The 18,143-nt window shown below is 43.2% G+C and overlaps 1 pseudogene; it reads right to left on the bottom strand.

Annotated features, from left to right (window-relative positions):
* Positions 1–2,905, bottom strand: part of LOC129536116 (poly(A) polymerase alpha-like) — a 45,960-nt pseudogene extending 43,055 nt beyond the window's left edge.
* Positions 2,906–18,143: the final 15,238 nt, after the last annotated feature.

The raw sequence follows: 18,143 nt of genomic DNA, 5'->3' as shown, positions 1-18,143 counted from the left end.
GTGAGTCAACTCGTCGCATGAGGTGGTCAAAGTATTGCAGTTTCAGCTTTAGCATCAGTCCTTCCAATGAACAGCCAGGATCGATCTCCTTTAGAATGGACTGGTTGGATCTCCTTGCAGTACAAAGGACTCTCAAGAGTCTTCTCCAACACCACAGTTCAAAAGCATCAATTCTTCGCTCTTCCAACAACACAAGAGAAGACTCTACACATGGACATCACCAGATGGTCAACACTGAAATCAGATTGATTATATTCTTTGCAGACAAAGATGGAGAAGCTGTATACAGTTAGCAAAAACAAGACCAGGAGCTGACTGTGGCTCAGATTATGAACTCCTTATTGCCAAATTCAGACTGAAATTGAAGAAAGTAGGGAAAACCACTAGGCCTTTCAGATATGACCTAAATCAAATCCCTTATGATTATACAGTGGAAGTGCGAAATAGATTTAAGGGACTAGAGCTGATAGATAGAGTGCCTGATGAACTCTGGACGGAGGTTCATGACATTGTACAGGAGACAGGGACCAAGACCATCCCCATGGAAAAGAAATGCAAAAAAGCAAAATGGCTGTCTGAGGAGGCCTTACAAATAGCTGGGAAAACAAGAGAAGCGAAAAGCAAAGGAGAAAAGGAAATATATAAACATGTAAATGCAGAGTTCCAAAGAATAGCAAGGAGAGATAAGAAAGCCTTCCTCAGTGATCAATGCAAAGAAATAGAGGAAAACAACAGAATAGGAAAAACAAGAGATCTCTTCAAGAAAATTAGAGATTCCAAGGGAACATTTCACACAAAGATGGGCTCGATAAAGGACAGAAATGGTATGGACCTAACAGAAGCAGAAGATATTAAGAAGAGGTGGCAAGAATACACTGTACAAAAAAGATCTTCATGACCAAGATAGTCATGATAACGTGATCACTGATCTAGAGCCAGACATCTTGGAATGTGAAGTCAAGTGGTCCTTAGAAAGCATCACACGAACAAAGCTAGTGGAGGTGATGGAATTCCAGTTGAGCTATTTCCAATCTTGAAAGATGATGCTGTGAAAGTGCTGCACTCAATATGCCAGCAAATTTGGAAAACTCAGCAGTGGCCACAGGACTGGAAGAGGTCAGTCTTCATTCCAATCCCAAAGAAAGGCAATGCTTTCAAAGAATGTTCAAACTACCGCACAATTGCACTCATCTCACATGCTAGTAAAGTCATGCTCAAAATTCTCCAAGCCAGGCTTCAGCAATATGTGAACTGTGAACTTTCCGATCTTCAAGCAGGTTTTAGAAAAGGCAGAGGAACCAGAGATCAAATTGCCAACATCCGCTGGATCATGGAGAAAGCAAGAGAGTTCCAGAAAAACATCTATTTCTGCTTCATTGACTATGCCAAAGCCTTTGACTGTGTGGATCACAATCAACTGTGGAAAATTCTGAAAGAGATGGGAATCCCAGACCACCTGACCTGCCTCTTGAGAAACCTGTATGCAGGTCAGGAAGCAACAGTCAGAACTGTACATGGAACAACAGACTGGTTCCAAATAGGAAAAGGAGTACATCAAGGCTGTATATTGTCACCTTGCTTATTTAACTTCTATGCAGAGTACATCATGAGGAACGCTGGGCTGGAAGAAGCACCAGCTGGAATCAAGATTGCTTGGAGAAATATCAATAACCTCAGATATGCAGATGACTGAGGCATCAGGGAAGCCCAATACAGGCTTTAGGATTAGCTTTAAGGTTAATAACAAAGCCATAGCAATATTCCTACAAAGAGTTTAAGCTTGCATTTTTCAAGTGCATTTTTACAAAATGTAAGTTGGGAGAGTTGACACAAGGCATGCTGTTCTCCTGATTAACACGCAGTCTATCAGATACCTTTCCTCCAAATACTGGTTTTGTCTACAGAGCTAATGTAGACAAAAAATGGCCTCTGTTGAGGCCATTAAAAGCTCCCTGCCTGGTTCTCTGGGCTTCCCAGATGGCATTAGTGATAAAGAACCTGCCTGCCAATGCAAGAGACATAAGAGACTTGAGTTCAATCCCTGGGTGGGAAAGATCCCTGAAGGAGGAAATGGCAATCCACTCCAGTATTTTTGCCTGGGAAATCCCACAGGCAAAGGGGAGCCTGACCGGCTACAGTCAATGGGGTCACAAAGAAATGGACATGATTGAAGTGACTCAGCACGCATGCACACCTGTTTCTCTGTGTAACTGGTGTGGGGGGACACAGAGCTTCGGGTGGAGTTCATCCCACCTCTCAGCTCCGTAAGGAAATTGGGCAGATTCAAACAAGGCCTTGACTGATGGACTAATCTATGGTTTATAACAAAGGTTTCATCTACAGAGTATTGACCATGCTTAGCATTTAAGTTCTCAAATGAAGGGCCAGTGAATTACCATTAGCTTGCCTGATGTCCAGTTTTGAGGCTTTATCATCTGGCTGTGCCCTCAAAGTTTTCATTGCCCTTACACACTTTTCCTCATCTGTTGCTGATTGCTATGGATCAGTTAGGTCTGGCATTTTTCACATGCCACATGATTTGCCTTTTTTTCCCCCTAAAGAATTTCCCTTTTGGTCCAATGATTCGTCTCACCTGGATGTGTAACGTTTCATCATCTTCTCACTACTTTCAGTTTTAAAAAATGTTTTCTCTTTTTGTTTCTATCATAATCACATGCCTCTTATTACCATACTTCAAACTTGCTGCTTTTTAACTGGACATGGTGTGGCTAATAATAGTTGTACAACTGTAAAATACCTCAAAACCAGACACAGACACAACACACAGGTGCTGTCTGCGAATGAAGTGGCTAGATGTGAAACTTCCAATATCTGTTGACTTTTTTCCCCCTTCTTTGAAGTATAGTGTTGCTTGGTTCTTATCTGAGAATTCACAAAGGTACATGTTGCAGACTTCCTATTCTGAACACATGACTTGGTTGATGATATTATTTTTGTTGTTGAGAATTTGCTTAATATGATAAGCAATACTCATTCTTTGTTGTTTATTAGGGTCCAGGCACTGTTCTAAATGCTTTAGCTATATTAATTCATTTAATTCTTATATCAATCCTAAGAAGTGAGTATCATTTTTATTCCCATTTTACAGATGAGGAAACTGAGTAACAGTGGAGCTAAGATTTGAACTCCAATGTGTTGGCTCCAGAACCCGCTCTTAATTACACACTTAACTATTTCTCAAGTTATGGGTTCCTTGTCACACTATCCCAAAATGTAAAAAAGTTCAAAGGAAGAAAATAACATTGACTAATAATCCCACCATTCAGATACACTGTCATTTTAATTTTGATTACATACATTTCCAGAATTTTTTTTCCCAGAATAAATTTGCTGCTTGTTTCACTCAGAAAATATAAGAAGTATCTTTACATGTGTATAGATATATTTACTGATTCAATTTTAGAGACTGCATTGCATTTTAGTATTTTTAGCATTATAGTATCATATGTACTGGAACAATTTGTTTCCCATTATAAGCAATGACACAATGCATAATCTTGTGGAGAAACCTTTGTTCACATACTTATTTTTCTTTAGGAAAAGTTCCAGAAGTGGAATTACTGGATTGAAGAAGAGAGTGGATATTTTTAAGAGCTCTTATACCTATTGCCAATTTCCCTTCCAGAAATGCTATATCAGTTTGTACTCCCACCATCAGCATATGAAATGTCTGCTTTCCTATACCCTGAGTATCACTGGGTTCTGTTGTTCTCTTCTTTTTCCTTTTTAATATGTGCCCCATTTAAAATGTGTGTCTTCTTTGTTTTTTGTGTCAATGGATTACCTTTCTGTTGTGGTTACCTTGTCTTTCACTACCTCAGTTTTCCCTGTAAGAATAACATAATAATAGTAGCTACATTAGGGTTGTTGTGGGAATAAAAGTTTTTCATGTACATACAGCATCGAAAAGTGCTTGCCACAGAGTATTTACTATCATTATTATTACTTTTTCTATTTTTAAAAATTATGTTTATGTGTTAGATAATCCAGCCCTTCTTGGGTATTTGAATTTTAGTGTATGCTCCAGGATGTGGCCATCTTTTTAAGTTTAATATATGTATTCTCTTTTAGTCATATATTGCATGATTTCTTTCACATATTCATACTCAAATTCATTTTTGTGCCCCCAAAGGAACCATTTTATTCTATCTTAGGACTCAAGTGGAAACAGAAAATAGTGTTGTTTAATCTGAAACTGTAACATTGGAGATAATATTCTTTGCAGGTAAAAATGATAGATCCAAGATTCATAAATAATGAACTTACCATTTCCCAGTGTCTACTCCTCTTCCTTCTCATGGGTGGAAGGATCTGTTACTTCCTTAACCCACTCCCTACCCAATTTTATTTCCATTTCTGGGCTAGTTCTGGTGGTGGGAATTTATAACTCAAGGCAAGTCAACATCCTCAAACTCATCCTCTTTGGTAAGATTTAGCAGTTGGTGACCCCATCATAAAGGTAGAGGCTCCACTTTGCTCCTGGAGTGGACTGGTTATCCTCAAGCCCAAGAATAAGCCCAAGACTAAGACAAAGAAATAAAGGTTTTAGGACTGTGCTTTATGTTAGTTTAGTCCTCATCTATGAGCCTTGGTTCTGGCTTTCTGCTTCTCTCTAGTAATTCTAGGACATCAAGTGAGGACTGTCATGCCCATGTTCTGCAACCAAAGTATGAATTGTAGGATTTGAAAAAAGTTCTAAAACCTTAGACTTCATTTCTCTCCCCATATGAGTGGCTTCCACTCTGTTTTCATTCACCGTTAGTCAAGCCTCTGTTTGAACACACCAAGGACAGGGAATTTGCACATGTCAGAGTCAGCTCATATTCAAGCAGCTCTAATTATGAGAATACTGGAATGCCCACCTCAAGAATACTGGATTGTGTTGCCATTCCCTTCTCCAGGGGATCTTCCTGAGCCAGGGATTGAACCCAGTCTCTCACATTGCAGGCAGATTCTTTACCATCTGAGCCACCAGGGAAGCTTCAATTATGAGAATAGGTTCAGGCAAAAGTGTACTTCCTGACACCTTTACTCAGCACAGTTCTGTCTTGTACAAGTTTAACTATATTATCTCTAGGAGACAATTCTCCAAATATTTGGAGGCAACTATTGTGCTCCCTGGGCTTCCCTGGTGGCTTGGTTGGTAAAGAATCTGCCTGCAGTGCAGGAGACACAGGTTTGATCCCTACGTCAGAAAGATCTCCTGGAGAAGGGCATGGCAACCCACTCCAGTATTCTTGCCTGGAGAATTCTATGGACAGAGGAGCCTGGCAGGCTACAGTCCATGGGGTTGCAAATAGTGAGACACGACTGAACGACTAACACACACACAGATTGTGCTCCCTCAGTCCTCTTGTGTAGACGAAGCAGTTTTACATCTTTACCCTACGGGTAATGTCTTTGGACTCTTCCAGCTTGGTTATGTGCCTTTGAAGTCAGTTTCCCAGATATGGTAGGACCAGAACAGAGTAAATGTAGCCTACTGCTTCCATTGCCCGTGGTTCTGTGTGTTGTGTGTTAAGTCGCTTCAGTCATGTCCGACTCTTTGCAAACCTCTGGACTGTTGCCTGCCAGGCTCCTCTGGGATTCTCCAGGCAAGAATACTGGAGTGGGTTTCCATGCTCTCCCCCAGGGTTGAGATAAACAGATCATCTGAAAGTCTCTACAGTTGATAGATACCACTTTAATTAAATGATCAAAATTAAAATAGTATCACCAGTAGTGGGAACAGATGGACATCCATTGCCTTTTACTATGATGTACTAAGAAAGATACAACATCACTTCTGTGGTATTCCTGCAATACTGCATAACCTAACTCTAGCTATGAGACAATAGCAGAGAAATCCAAAGTGAGGGACACTTTACAAAATGACTGGCTTGTACTTTTCACAAAATGTCCAAGTTGTAGGAGACAAAAACAATCCTTGGTTCTATAATTCTGTTAATATAAGAGCATATTATGGTTTTTGTGGTCAGCTACACTGTGCTGTTAATGTATAATGAGCTTTGTGCCAAAATCTGAAATTTTTTCATATATCCAGCTGTTAACTTTTCTCCTCCATCAACCCACTTCTGTTTTTCACTCGCACCCTTCTTTTTCCCCTACCCTTTCTGGATCTTACGTTATTCACCTTCATCTTGTTAGAATCAACTCATGGTTGCATCCAATTGAGTTTTTTAAAAAATTTTAGTTCTCCGTGGTGACATATTGGCTGTCTGTGCTTAGTCTGTGGCATCCATAGTTTTTAAAAGTACCACCAAATTCTTCAAACAAGTTGATGATGATGATGTTAAGGGCAACATTAAGGACAAAGCCTTGTTACCCTCACTGAAGATCTCTCTTCAGCTCAGGACTTTTTATGGGTATGTTTGATCTAATAATCAGGAAACTTTCTAATTGTGGATTTTATTCCACACATATTTCTTGTTTCAGTAGGGCAGTTCTCAAATTTACTTCAAGAAGACATTGAGATATACCTAAACAAAATTCAGTGCCACATTTTAAAAATTTTGGAGGACTTTCTGGGTGGTCCTGTGGTTGGTAGTTTGCCTGCTAATGCAGAGGACATGGGTTCGATACTTGGTCTGTTTGGTAGGACTCCACATGTCACAGGGCCACAAAACCCATGTGCCACACCAAAAATAAATAAGTAAACAAACATTTAAAGAAGTTTTGGAGATGCTCCTCACTATTCTATTCTTGGAGAGCCTTGGTGCATATTATTTTATATATTTCTCTTCAAAATCTGTATTTTGTTTAACTCATGTTTTCCAAATGTACTTGTGCATGAACTCTGCTCCTGGAAGATCTATGAATATCCCGTGAAAGTCTATTCTCTGCAGACACCAGTTTGGAAAATACTCCCTGCAAAGGTAAAATGAGAGAGCCCGTCAAATGCCTTGCTGAAACTCAGACCCATATGTCCACAGTATTTTTCTTGTCTCCCACTCTAGTAATTTATCAAGAGAGAAAAATGAGCTAGGTCTGGCTTGAATTGTTCATCACAAATCTAAGTTGGCTCCATATAGATCTGTTTGACTTTCTCAATTCTAATCCTGCTCAAATCAACACAGAATTTAAGAATTCAATTAACAAAACTCACTCTTTTACACTCATCTTTTAAGTCTGTTAAGTTAATATTAGCTTGTCTCTATCTTCTGGTGCTTTTCTTTTACTCCAAGTTTCCTTAATGCAAATTTCACTGAGGTTCAGCCACTTTATTGTATGGTTTCTTTCAGAAGCCTGAGATGAACTCACTTGATCAGAAGTGCTTCGCTCATCTTAAAAATGCCTGGCATTGTGAACTTGATTTTGTCAGTTTTGGTCTTTAATTTTACCTTCTGAGTTTCATTCTTACCTTTCTGGGCTAGCTGACATTTCCCTTGACAGATGATACACAGGAAACAGGAACTAGTATCCTGAGCTCTCGTTCCATGCCTTCACTATCAGTGGCCCCAAAGTTGTGTATATATTTTTTTTTTTGTTGTTGTTGCTAGTTTCTTTATCTACCAAAGGAAAAAAGGTCTTTTCATTGATTGTTAGCATTTTTTTTAATATAAGAAGTTTCAGTTTTTAAAAAATATTTATTTTTGGCTGCCCTGGGTCTTCTTCTTGTGTGTGGACTTTCTCTCTGGTTGTGGTGAGCTTTATTGTGGTAGCTTCTCTTGTTGTGGAGCACAGGTTCTAGGGCATGGGCTCAGTAGTTGTGACACATGGGCTTGGTTGCCCCGTGGCACATGGAATCTTCCCACACCAGGGATCGAACCCATGTCCCCTGCATTGGCCGGCAGATTCTAACCACTGGACTGTAAGGTCGCGAAAACAGGCATCTCAAGCTGTAAGGAAATAACCCAGACACCAAGGGAAAGTAACAGGCTTTATTGGCAGTGCGCTCCCAGGCAGAACACATTGACCGCAAGAATGGCCACGAGGAGTTCTGTCCCAAACAAAGGCAGAGTGCGATTTTTATGTCTTTGGGGCAGGAAGTGACATCATATAACCTGACAGGCCTAAATAAGGCAAAGCTCGGGAATGCGAGATTGTGAATGGTCAGCTAGTCGAGGTGGTGAGACCGGGTTGGTCGCTCTGGAGGTCAGGAAGGAGGGTAGATCTCGGCAGAGGGCTATTACGTCAGAGATTCCTCAGTGGTTTGGCGGGACTTTTTCCCTCTGGTGGGAGATGAAGAGGGAAAGAAGGAGCCAAGATGGCCACCGGGAAGGGGAAGCCAAGAAGGCTACCAGGGTCCGACCTTACATTCTGACCCTTTTTATAGGATAAGGGGTGACGTAGTCATCTCTGGCTGCTTCCTGCTGAACAGGGGCATCGTGGGAAGGGATCATGGTTGGACTCTAAGTGGTCTTGACTCCATTTGAGGTCTTATGGTCTTGTTGGGTCTTTGACAGGGGACTCCAGAATATGTAGCTAGTAGCATCATTTTTCCAGTGGCAGCTTGAACCATCGTCTGAATCCTTTGAGCAATACATTGTAGGATGCAAGGTCCGAACAGTAAGAGCACTATTATGAAAATAAGAATGATTAAAATCGATTTCCACCAGTTGCCTTTTATCCAGGCCAGAACTGAAGCCCAAAATGGGGGTTGAATATTAGACATAGCTTGGATTTGAGTTTGCATATCTTTTAGGGCAGATGACACATTATTTGATAAATCAGGAATATATACATAGCATTCAACCTTTATAATAACACATGTTCCCCCTTGGGCCACTGTAAGGATGTCTAGAGCCATCTTATAGCTAATAGGGATAAAAGAACTAAATCCCACCCAGTAAGCTGAAGAATCATTACTCAGATTCAGCAATGGGTGGTAATGGGGTTTTGGAGATAATAAGCTTAGTGGGGGTTAAACTTTTTGAAGTATATGAGTATGTTGGAGTAGAAGGCTGGGGAGGCAACCCATGTAAGTGTGCTGGCTTCAGTCAGGTCAAATGATACCAGGACTCGTGTCCCAAGAGTTTAGCTGCTGTGGGAGTTGTAAGGATAACAGTAAAGGGGCCCGTCCATCTAGGTTGAAGAGGGGTGGGAGTCAAATTTTTTAAGAGCACTTGATCACCGGGGGCCATAGCATTTAGAGAGGGGTCCTGAGATTTGTCGTTTTCTGGTTGAGGCAGGGATCGATCTGTGTGTTCAGGTAGGAGAGATCGGAACAATGTAAAATAAGGCAGGTAACTTCCGAGAGGAGGCAAAGGAGGGTCTGGAAGGTTGGTGAGTAGATACGGCCTACCGTATAATAGCTCAAAGGGGGTTAAACCTGTTTGTGAGTGTGTAGTAGTCCGGATCCGAGTAAGTGCCGCCGGTAGAAGTTTGACCCAGGACAAGCGTAATTCAATGGAGAGTTTTGTCAAATGGTTCTTGAGAATGCCGTTGGCCCTGTTCAACCTTGCCGGATGATTGAGGCCTGTAAGGAATATGTAAATGCCAATAGATATTTAGGGCTTTAGCCACTTGCTGGGTTATTTGAGAGACAAAGGCTGGACCGTTGTCAGACTGCATAGAAGTGGGCAGGCCAAACCTGGGAATAACATGATTTAGAAGTTTGTCTGTGACCGTGCTGGCAGTTTCTGATGCTGTGGGGAATGCCTCTACCCAACCCGAGAAGGTATCAATGAAGACCAGAAAGTATCAAAAAGATCTATGTTGAGGCATGTGGGTAAAATCAACTTGCCAGTCCTGGCCAGGAAGATGGCCCCTTAGCTGATGAGTCTTATGAGGTGGTCAGAAACCTCGTTGAGGGGAGGTCTTTGCACAGATCAGGCATTGGTCATATGCTGTTTGAATTGCCTGCTGGAGATGTAAGGGAGAGAAAAGAGGACATAGGAAAGTCAGAAGGGCTTTTGGGCCAATGTGAAGAGAGTTCTGAATTTCTGTAATAATCGTTAAGGCTTGTCTCTTTGGTAAAACTAGTTTGTCATGTAACATAATCCAGCCTGAGGGATGCCGGGAGGACCCCCCTTGGGATAAAAGGCCTCTGGTTTCATCACTGGAATATTGTAGAATGAGAGAAGTTTTTAGGAATAATATGGATGAAGGTACTTGGCTTAGAGCCAAGTGTTTGGCTATTTGATTGGCCTTATTATTTCCCATGGATACAGGATCAGAGGACATCTAGTGTCCCTTACAATGTATGATGGCAACCTGGGCAGGTTGTGAGATGGCTGGAGGGCTTCGTTTTATTGAAATGTGTGGGTTGTCTAGGAAAGTTAAAATAAATTGTTGGAGTCTGGAGTCACTAAGGTCTGCAAGAAACCTGGAGGCTAGCAAGTCATCCAGATGATGAGGAGAAAAAAGGGTTAAAGGTTGTCTTTTAGATCAATTACAGTGAAATGGGTTGTGTTGTGAGGGATGTTTGATAATAGAATGTAAGGGTTAGGGACTATTGGGTGTGCAGGAATTACAGCTTCATTGATTAAGCGAAGGTCCTGGACTAAACGGTAGCCTCTGGAAGCCTTGCGTATTGGGAGAATAGGCGTGTTACAAGGAGAGGTGGTAGGTATTAGAAGTCCTTGGCCCATAAGGCGGTCTATAATCAGTTTAAGACCTTGCAGGTGCGCTTGTGAGATAGGGAATTGAGGACGGTTGGGGAAGTGGGTAGGATCTTTGAGTCTGATAAGGATCGGCATATGATGAGTAGCTACTATAGGTATTTCTGTGTCTCAGATTGTAGGATCTATCGAAACTGAATTAGAGGCACATAGGAGACGTAGTGGTATGGAAGAGGATGAATTATTGCCTGAATTTGAGGTAGGCAGGTGTATAGTTGCCTTTCAGTTCAGTTCAGTTCAGTCACTCAGTCATGTCCGACTCTTTGCAACCCCATGAATCACAGCACACCAGGCCTCCCTGTCCATCACCAACTCCCGGAGTTCACTCAAACTCATGTCCATCGAGTCGGTGATGCCATCCAGCCATCTCATTCTCTGTCGTCCCTGTCTCCTCCCACCCCCAATCCCTCTAAGCATCAGACTCTTTTCCAGGGAGTCAACTCGTCGCAGGAGGTGGCCAAAGTATTGCAGTTTCAGCTTTAGCATCAGTCCTTCCAATGAATACCCAGGATTGATCTCCTTTAGAATGGACTGGTTGGATCTCCTTGCAGTCCAAGGGACTCTCAAGAGTCTTCTCCAGCACCACAGTTCAAAAGCCTCAATTCTTCGGTGATCAGCTTTCTTCACAGTTCAACTCTCACATCCATACATGACCATGGGAAAAACCATAGCCTTGACTAGACAGACCTTGGTTGGCAAAGTAATGTCTCTGCTTTTTAATATGCTATCTAGGTTGGTCATAGCTCTCCTTCCAAGGAGTAGTGTCTTTTAATTTCCTGGCTGCAATCAGCATCTGCAGTGATTTTGGAGCCTCAAAAAATAAAGTCTGACACTGTTTCCACGGTTTCCCCATCTATTTCCCATGAAGTGATGGGACCAGATGCCATGATCTTCGTTTTCTGAATGTTGAGCTTCAAGCCAACCTTTTCACTCTCCTCTTTCACTTTCATCAAGAGGCTTTTGAGTTCCTCTTCACTTTCTGCCATAAGGGTGGTGTCATCTGCATATCTGAGGTTATTGATATTTCTCCCAGCAATCTTGATTCCAGCTGGTGCTTCTTCCAGCCCAGCGTTCCTCATGATGTACTCTGCATAGAAGTTAAATAAGCAGGGTGACAGTATACAGCCTTGACGTACTCCTTTTCCTATTTGGAACCAGTCTGTTGTTCCATGACCAGTTCTAACTGTTGCTTCCTGACCTGCATACAGGTTTCTCAAGAGGCAGGTCATGTGGTCTGGTATTCCCATCTCTTTCAGAATGTTCCACAGTTTATTGTGATCGACACAGTCAAAGGCTTTGGCATAGTCAATGAAGCAGAAATAGATGTTTTTCTGGAACTCTCTTGCTTTCTCCATGATCCAGCGGATGTTGGCGATTTGATCTCTGGTTCCTCTGCCTTTTCTAAAACCTGCTTGAACATCTGAGAGTTCACGGTTCACATATTGCTGAAGCCTAGCTTGGAGAATTTTGAGCATGACTTTACTAGCGTGTGAGATGAGTGCAATTGTGCGGTAGTTTGAGCATTCTTTGGCATTGCCTTTCTTTGGGATTGGAATGAAGACTGACCTTTTCCAGTCCTGTGGCCACTGCTGAGTTTTCCAAATTTGCTGGCATATTGAGTGCAGCACTTTCACAGCATCATCTTTCAAGATTTGAAATAGCTCAACTGGAATTCCATTACCTCCACTAGCTTTGTTCGTAGTGATGCTCTCTAAGGCTCACTTGACTTCACATTCCAAGATGTCTGGCTCCAGGTGAGTGATCACGCCATCATGATTATCTTCATTGTGAAGATCTTTTTTGTACAGTTCTTCTGTGTATTCTTGCCACCTCTTCTTAATATCTTCTGCTTCTGTTAAGTCCATGCCATTTCTGTCCTTTATCGAGCTCATCTTTGCATGAAATAGTCCCTTGATATCTTTAATTTTTTGAAAGGATCTCTTGTTTTTCCTATTCTGCTGTTTTCCTCTATTTCTTTGCATTGATCACTGAGGAAGGCTTTCTTATCTCTCCTTGCTATTCTTTGGAACTCCTCATTCAGATGCTTATATCTTTCCTTTTCTCCTTTGCTTTTCACTTCTCTTCTTTTCACAGCTATTTGTAAGGCCTCCCCAGACAGCCAGTTTGCTTTTTTGCATTTCTTTTCCATGGGGATGGTCTTGGTCCCTGTTTCCTGTACAATGTCATGAACCTCCGTCCAGAGTTCATCAGGCACTCTATCTATCGGATCTAGTCCCTTAAATCTATTTCTCACTTCCACTGTATAATCATAAGGGATTTGATTGAGGTCATATCTGAAAGGTCTAGTGGTTTTCCCTACTTTCTTCAATTTCAGTCTGAATTTGGCAATAAGGAGTTCATGATCTGAGCCACAGTCAGCTCCTGGTCTTGTTTTTGCTGACTGTATAGAGCTTCTCCATCTTTGTCTGCAAAGAATATAATCAATCTGATTTCAGTGTTGACCATCTGGTGATGTCCATGTGTAGAGTCTTAAAACATCCCGTCCCATCAGAGGAGTTGGGCAGGAAGGGAGTACCAGGAAGGAATGTGTGAATAAATGATCATCAATTTGGCATAATTGAGGTCCTGTCTGAAGTGGGTGGGAAGGCTTGCCATCAATACCCACCACCGAGACCTGGGAAGGGATTCAAAGTCCTCCATAAGAAGGAAGGATGGAGTAAGTAGCTCCCATATCTATCAAAAAATTGATAGACTTACCCGCAACTTGAAGCATTACCCTAGGTTTGGCTTGAGTGATGGGGGTCCCCGAGTCTGGGCGTTGTCAGTCTTCATCGAGAGAGAGAAGTTCTAGAGCAGGGGACAAGGGCTGGGCCACCTTATTGGGGTTTTGGACTCAGCCTGGAGGGGCCATAGTCCGAGACCCCTGCAGACAGTCACTTGACCAGTGTCCCTGTTTCCCACAGTGCGGGCATGGCTTAGTTGGAGGCCTAGGATTAGGACAGAAGCATGACCAATGCCCTTCCTGGCCACATTTAAAGCATTTTCCTGGTGGTATCTTCTGGGGGGCCCCCTGAGGCCGTGTAGCCAGCATTAGAGCTGCTACTAGTGACTGGGTATGTTTTTCTAGGAGACTAGCCTGAAGTTTGGCCTTTTGTTTAAGCCTTGCCTTGAGGCTGGCTTCGGCTACTTCTTCCTGTGCGTTATATACCTTAAAGGCCATTTTTACCAGATCTCGGATGGGAGTCTGTGGTCCGTCCTCTGCTTTGGATAGCTTTTTTTTTAAATATCTGGAGCTGATTGAGAAATGAAACGATTAGCCAAAGTGGCGATTCCCATTGGGGAATCAGGGGCAATCCGAGTATAAGGAAGTAGGGCCTCTGTTAGTCGATTAAGGAAAGCTGCCGGATTTTCATCAGGCCCCTGAGTTACCTCATCCAGTTTTAACATATTAACAACTTTAAGAGAGGTGTTTTCCATTCCCTCTAATAAACATTCTATCAGGTGCCGAATATTTACCTTTCCCTGCCTTCCATCCTGATAGTCCCAACCTGGATCCCTATCTGGAATAGCGGCTGATCAGGATCAGCTGGATTTGCTAGATGGCGCTGGTCAGGTACCATCCTGGCCGCCGCCCAGATGGCCTGCTGTTCTTCAGGAGTGGTTGTGGACCCTAGAATTACATAGACATCCTGCCAAGTGAGAGCATAAGAGCGAGACAATTGAGTGAAATTTTTTATGTAGTTAGAAGGATTTGCCGAGTAGGAGCCCAGTTTTTGTTCAATGTATGACAGATCTTGCAACGAAAAAGGAACATGGACGTAGGCTAGCCCTTCAGGTCCAACGACCTGCCGAAGCAGAAACATGGAAGCGGGTGGTGTGGGTGGTATAGGAGCAGATATGGCAGATAGAGTTTGAGACCTAGTATGGGAACTAACAGGCAAATCCATGGGAGGAGGTGTTTTTGGAAGAGGCGGATAGAGGGAGGGAACGGACGTGGGGGGGGTCTCTGATCTGCTTTTTCTGGAGAGGGAGATCGAGGAGCGGGAGCAGCAATTGTAGGAGGATCTGGTGGAATTGGAGAGGTAGGAAGTGATAGAGGAGGAGGAGTTGGGGCCACCGCAGCGGGGGCAGCCGCAGCGTATGGAGGAGGAGGGGCCATCAAGTCTTCTGGAGGGACTGTGAAAGCAGAATTTTCGTCCATGGGTTGCTGCGTTTGACCTCGGATGTTATCAGCAGAGAGAGAGTTTGGAGCTGTAGGAGAGACGGTTACCGAGGGGGAGGCAGCGGGCAGAGGCACAGGTGGAGGCATTGTTAGTTGGATCTGAGAAGGAGAACAGTTAGTACAGAGGGTGGGACGGGAGCGCAACAGCCAAAAGCCTGCACATATGGTACCTCAGACCATTTTCCCGTCCTTCGACAGTAATTATGTAAATCACGGAGGATATCGAAATCGAAAGTTCCCACTGAGGGCCATTTTGAGCCATTGTCAAGAGAATATTGGGGCCAGGCCTCAGAACAGAGAAAAATCAATTGTTTGCATCGTCTATCTTTTGAAAGACGCAGAGTTTTAAGGTTGGCCATAAGGCAATCTAAAGGAGTTGACCAACCCTGGTCAGGCTTGGAAGCAGTGGTCCCCATTGGTGAGCGACGGAATATAGGCTTAGGGGCAAATCAATCAGGCGTCTTCAAAAGATTTAGCACCCCAGTGGAAGGGCTAACCGCAGCCGAAATGGACGTCTCCAAGATCGACTGGTGCCCAGGAAACAGGACCTGGCCTGTGGAGGGGGCTATAGCAGCTGAAGCGGACGTCTCCAACTCAACTGGTGCCCAGAGGAGGGAGCCAGACACAGCGCTGTGATTTTCGTGATGGGCCTGGCCCACAAGGACTGGACTCCCACAGATTACTTGCCAAGGGGGAGAGCTACTCCGGGACCTAACCCAGGGAACTTACCCCGTATCCTGTTGGATGGTTGAACAGTCTCAGTGAGGTGGTGAATCAACCCAGAGTGCAGGCTGGGTCTGAGGGAGCCGCAAGCCCCGTGTCCAATGGGGAGGACTCTCTCCTCGAGCCCCACGTTGGGCGCCAAATGTAAGGTCGCGAAAACGGGCATCTCAAGCTGTAAGGAAATAACCCAGACACCAAGGGAAAGTAACAGGCTTTATTGGCAGTGTGCTCCCGGGCAGAACCCACTGACAGCAAGAATGGCCACGAGGAGTTCTGACCTGAACAAAGGCAGAGTGTGATTTTTATGTCTTCGGGGCAGGAAGTGACATCATATAACCTGGACAGGCCTAAATAAGGCAAAGCTCAGGAATGCGAGATTGTGAATGGTCAGCTAGTCAAGGTAGCGAGACCGGGTTGGTCACTCTGGAGGTCAGGAAGGAGGGTAGATCTCGGCAGAGGGTTATTACGTCAGAGATTCCTCAGCGGTTTGGCGGGACTTTTTCCCTCTGGTGGGAGATGAAGAGGGAAAGAAGGAGCCAAGATGGCCACCGGGAAGGGGAAGCCAAGAAGGCCACCAGGGTCTGACCTTACATGGACCACCTGGGAAGTCCTATGAAAGCCTTTTCTAGTTCTTGACTTTTAGCCTTCCTGACATGGCTCTTTTAGTTCCATGACACTTGTCTAGAGTTCACCTACATTTGATGGTGAGTCCTTCTCTTTCCTCCTCCTCAGAGGAGTGATTTGACATTGTGTTGTCAGAATTTTATGGCTGTGAGATTTTCTTCCCTCTTGGCACATCTCCCTTTTCAGAGGTTCCGTCTAAGGATCCTACCCAACTAATCGTTTTGAAATCTATATTTTCCTAGTTCTCTGGTCTTCCCATCACTGACTGTTAACACATCTTAAATGAAATGACTGCATTTTTCCAGGGATCCTCTATTCTCCAGCCAGTTTCACTTCTTAAATACCATTAGACTCAGCATTTCTGTATCTCTCTTACTATTTCTTCCCTTTCAGAGAAGAGGCTGGGCAAGTCAAGAATCCATTTTACCAACAGGAAATGGCCTCTAGTGTTTATCTCGATAGAAGAAATTCCTTCCAGCACGAATTTGTTCTTGGCAGACAGGCATATTTTATCTTACCATACAGTGTGAGAATGGTGTGAGTCCTGTAAGTGAAATGCAATTAAGAGAGGCACATAAATAAATAAAATTAATTAAAGCAGGTTTGTCGTGATAATTAGTTTGGTTTACAATAGGGTGTTTGGATGTTAACAGACCTGTGAATGCTTTAGGGCAGTATCTTTTATTTCCAACTGTAGCTCTTGAGGTATTCTGTGAATATATTACAGTGAATGAGTTTTACTAATTGACTTTTTTGTTATAAATTATGCAGTTCTGGAAAACACAAGAATGCATTTCTTTTATGGAATAATGTGAATTCTTCCAGTTCTTTTTATTGGTAATCCATTGAGCTATGGTGGCTGATGATTTAGCCACTGAGAGGCATAGAAACTGACTCTATTAAGAACAGATACAGGGGCTCATCCAAGAAAGCAAAGGATCTTCTTTTTAGAGACATGTGATGTTGGCAATGGGAGGGATGCTGAGAAAGTGTTTCGGTATAATAATATTCTTCCTACTACATAAATTAGGATGGGCTTCCCCAGTGGCTCTGCAGTAAAGAATCCACCTACAGTGCAGAAGACAAGGGAGACACAGTTTCAATCCCTGGGTTGGGAAGATCCCATGGAGGAGGAAATGGTTATGCACTCCAGGATTCTTGCGTGAGAATCCCATGGACAGAGGAGCCTTGTGGGCTACAGTCCACAGGATCACAAAGAGTCAAACATGACTGACTGAGCACAGCACACAGCACAGATAAATAGGATAGGCTAATGTCTCCCCATTGGACTGCAAGGAGATCCAACCAATCCATCCTAAAGGAGATCAGTCCTGGATGTTCATTGGAAGGACTGATGTTGAAGCTGAAACTCCAATACTTTGGCCACCTGATGCGAAGAGCTGACTCATTGGAAAAGACCATGATGGTGGGAAAGATTGAGGGCAGGAGAAGAAGGGGACGACAGGGAATGAGATGGCTGGATGGCATCACTGACTCGATGGACATGGGTTTGGGTGGACTCTGGGAGTTGGTGATGGACAGGGAGGCCTGGTGTGCTGCGGTTCATGGGGTCACAAAGAGTCGGACACGACTGAGCGACTGGATTGAACTGAACTGAACATCTCCCCAAATTTGCCCCCCTCCAAATACTAGGCTTTCTTTTTTTCACTCATAGATCCTTTGTTTTAAAATATTGTCTTTGGCACTGTGTTTGTTAAAATGATTTGTTTTCCCATCATTTTAAATAATATATACAAACAGTAAATGCCACTCAAATGTTCTGACCAGCATGAGATAACTGAGGATGGCCCACTCAGTTGATGTATTTCTCACCAGAAAAAATTAAATTTGATGTTTATTTAGCCTTCCAACCTTAACATGAGAAAATTAATCATAAAAATATTTAGATTTATAAATGATTAGAACTAGCTAGTGGACTCTTAGGGCACCAAGTAGAGAAGGCTTGATTTTTATTGGTCGTTGAGTACCTAGGTTCTCATCTGACGCAGTAGATGTCTATAACTAATGAT

Source organism: Moschus berezovskii, chromosome 6 (assembly GCF_049115385.1).
Source record: "Moschus berezovskii isolate FMDL1 chromosome 6, NW_MosBer_1.0, whole genome shotgun sequence".
Taxonomy (NCBI): Eukaryota; Metazoa; Chordata; class Mammalia; order Artiodactyla; family Moschidae; genus Moschus; species Moschus berezovskii.
Note: the sequence above shows the minus strand (reverse complement) of the source record. Positions and strands in the feature narration are given on the sequence as shown.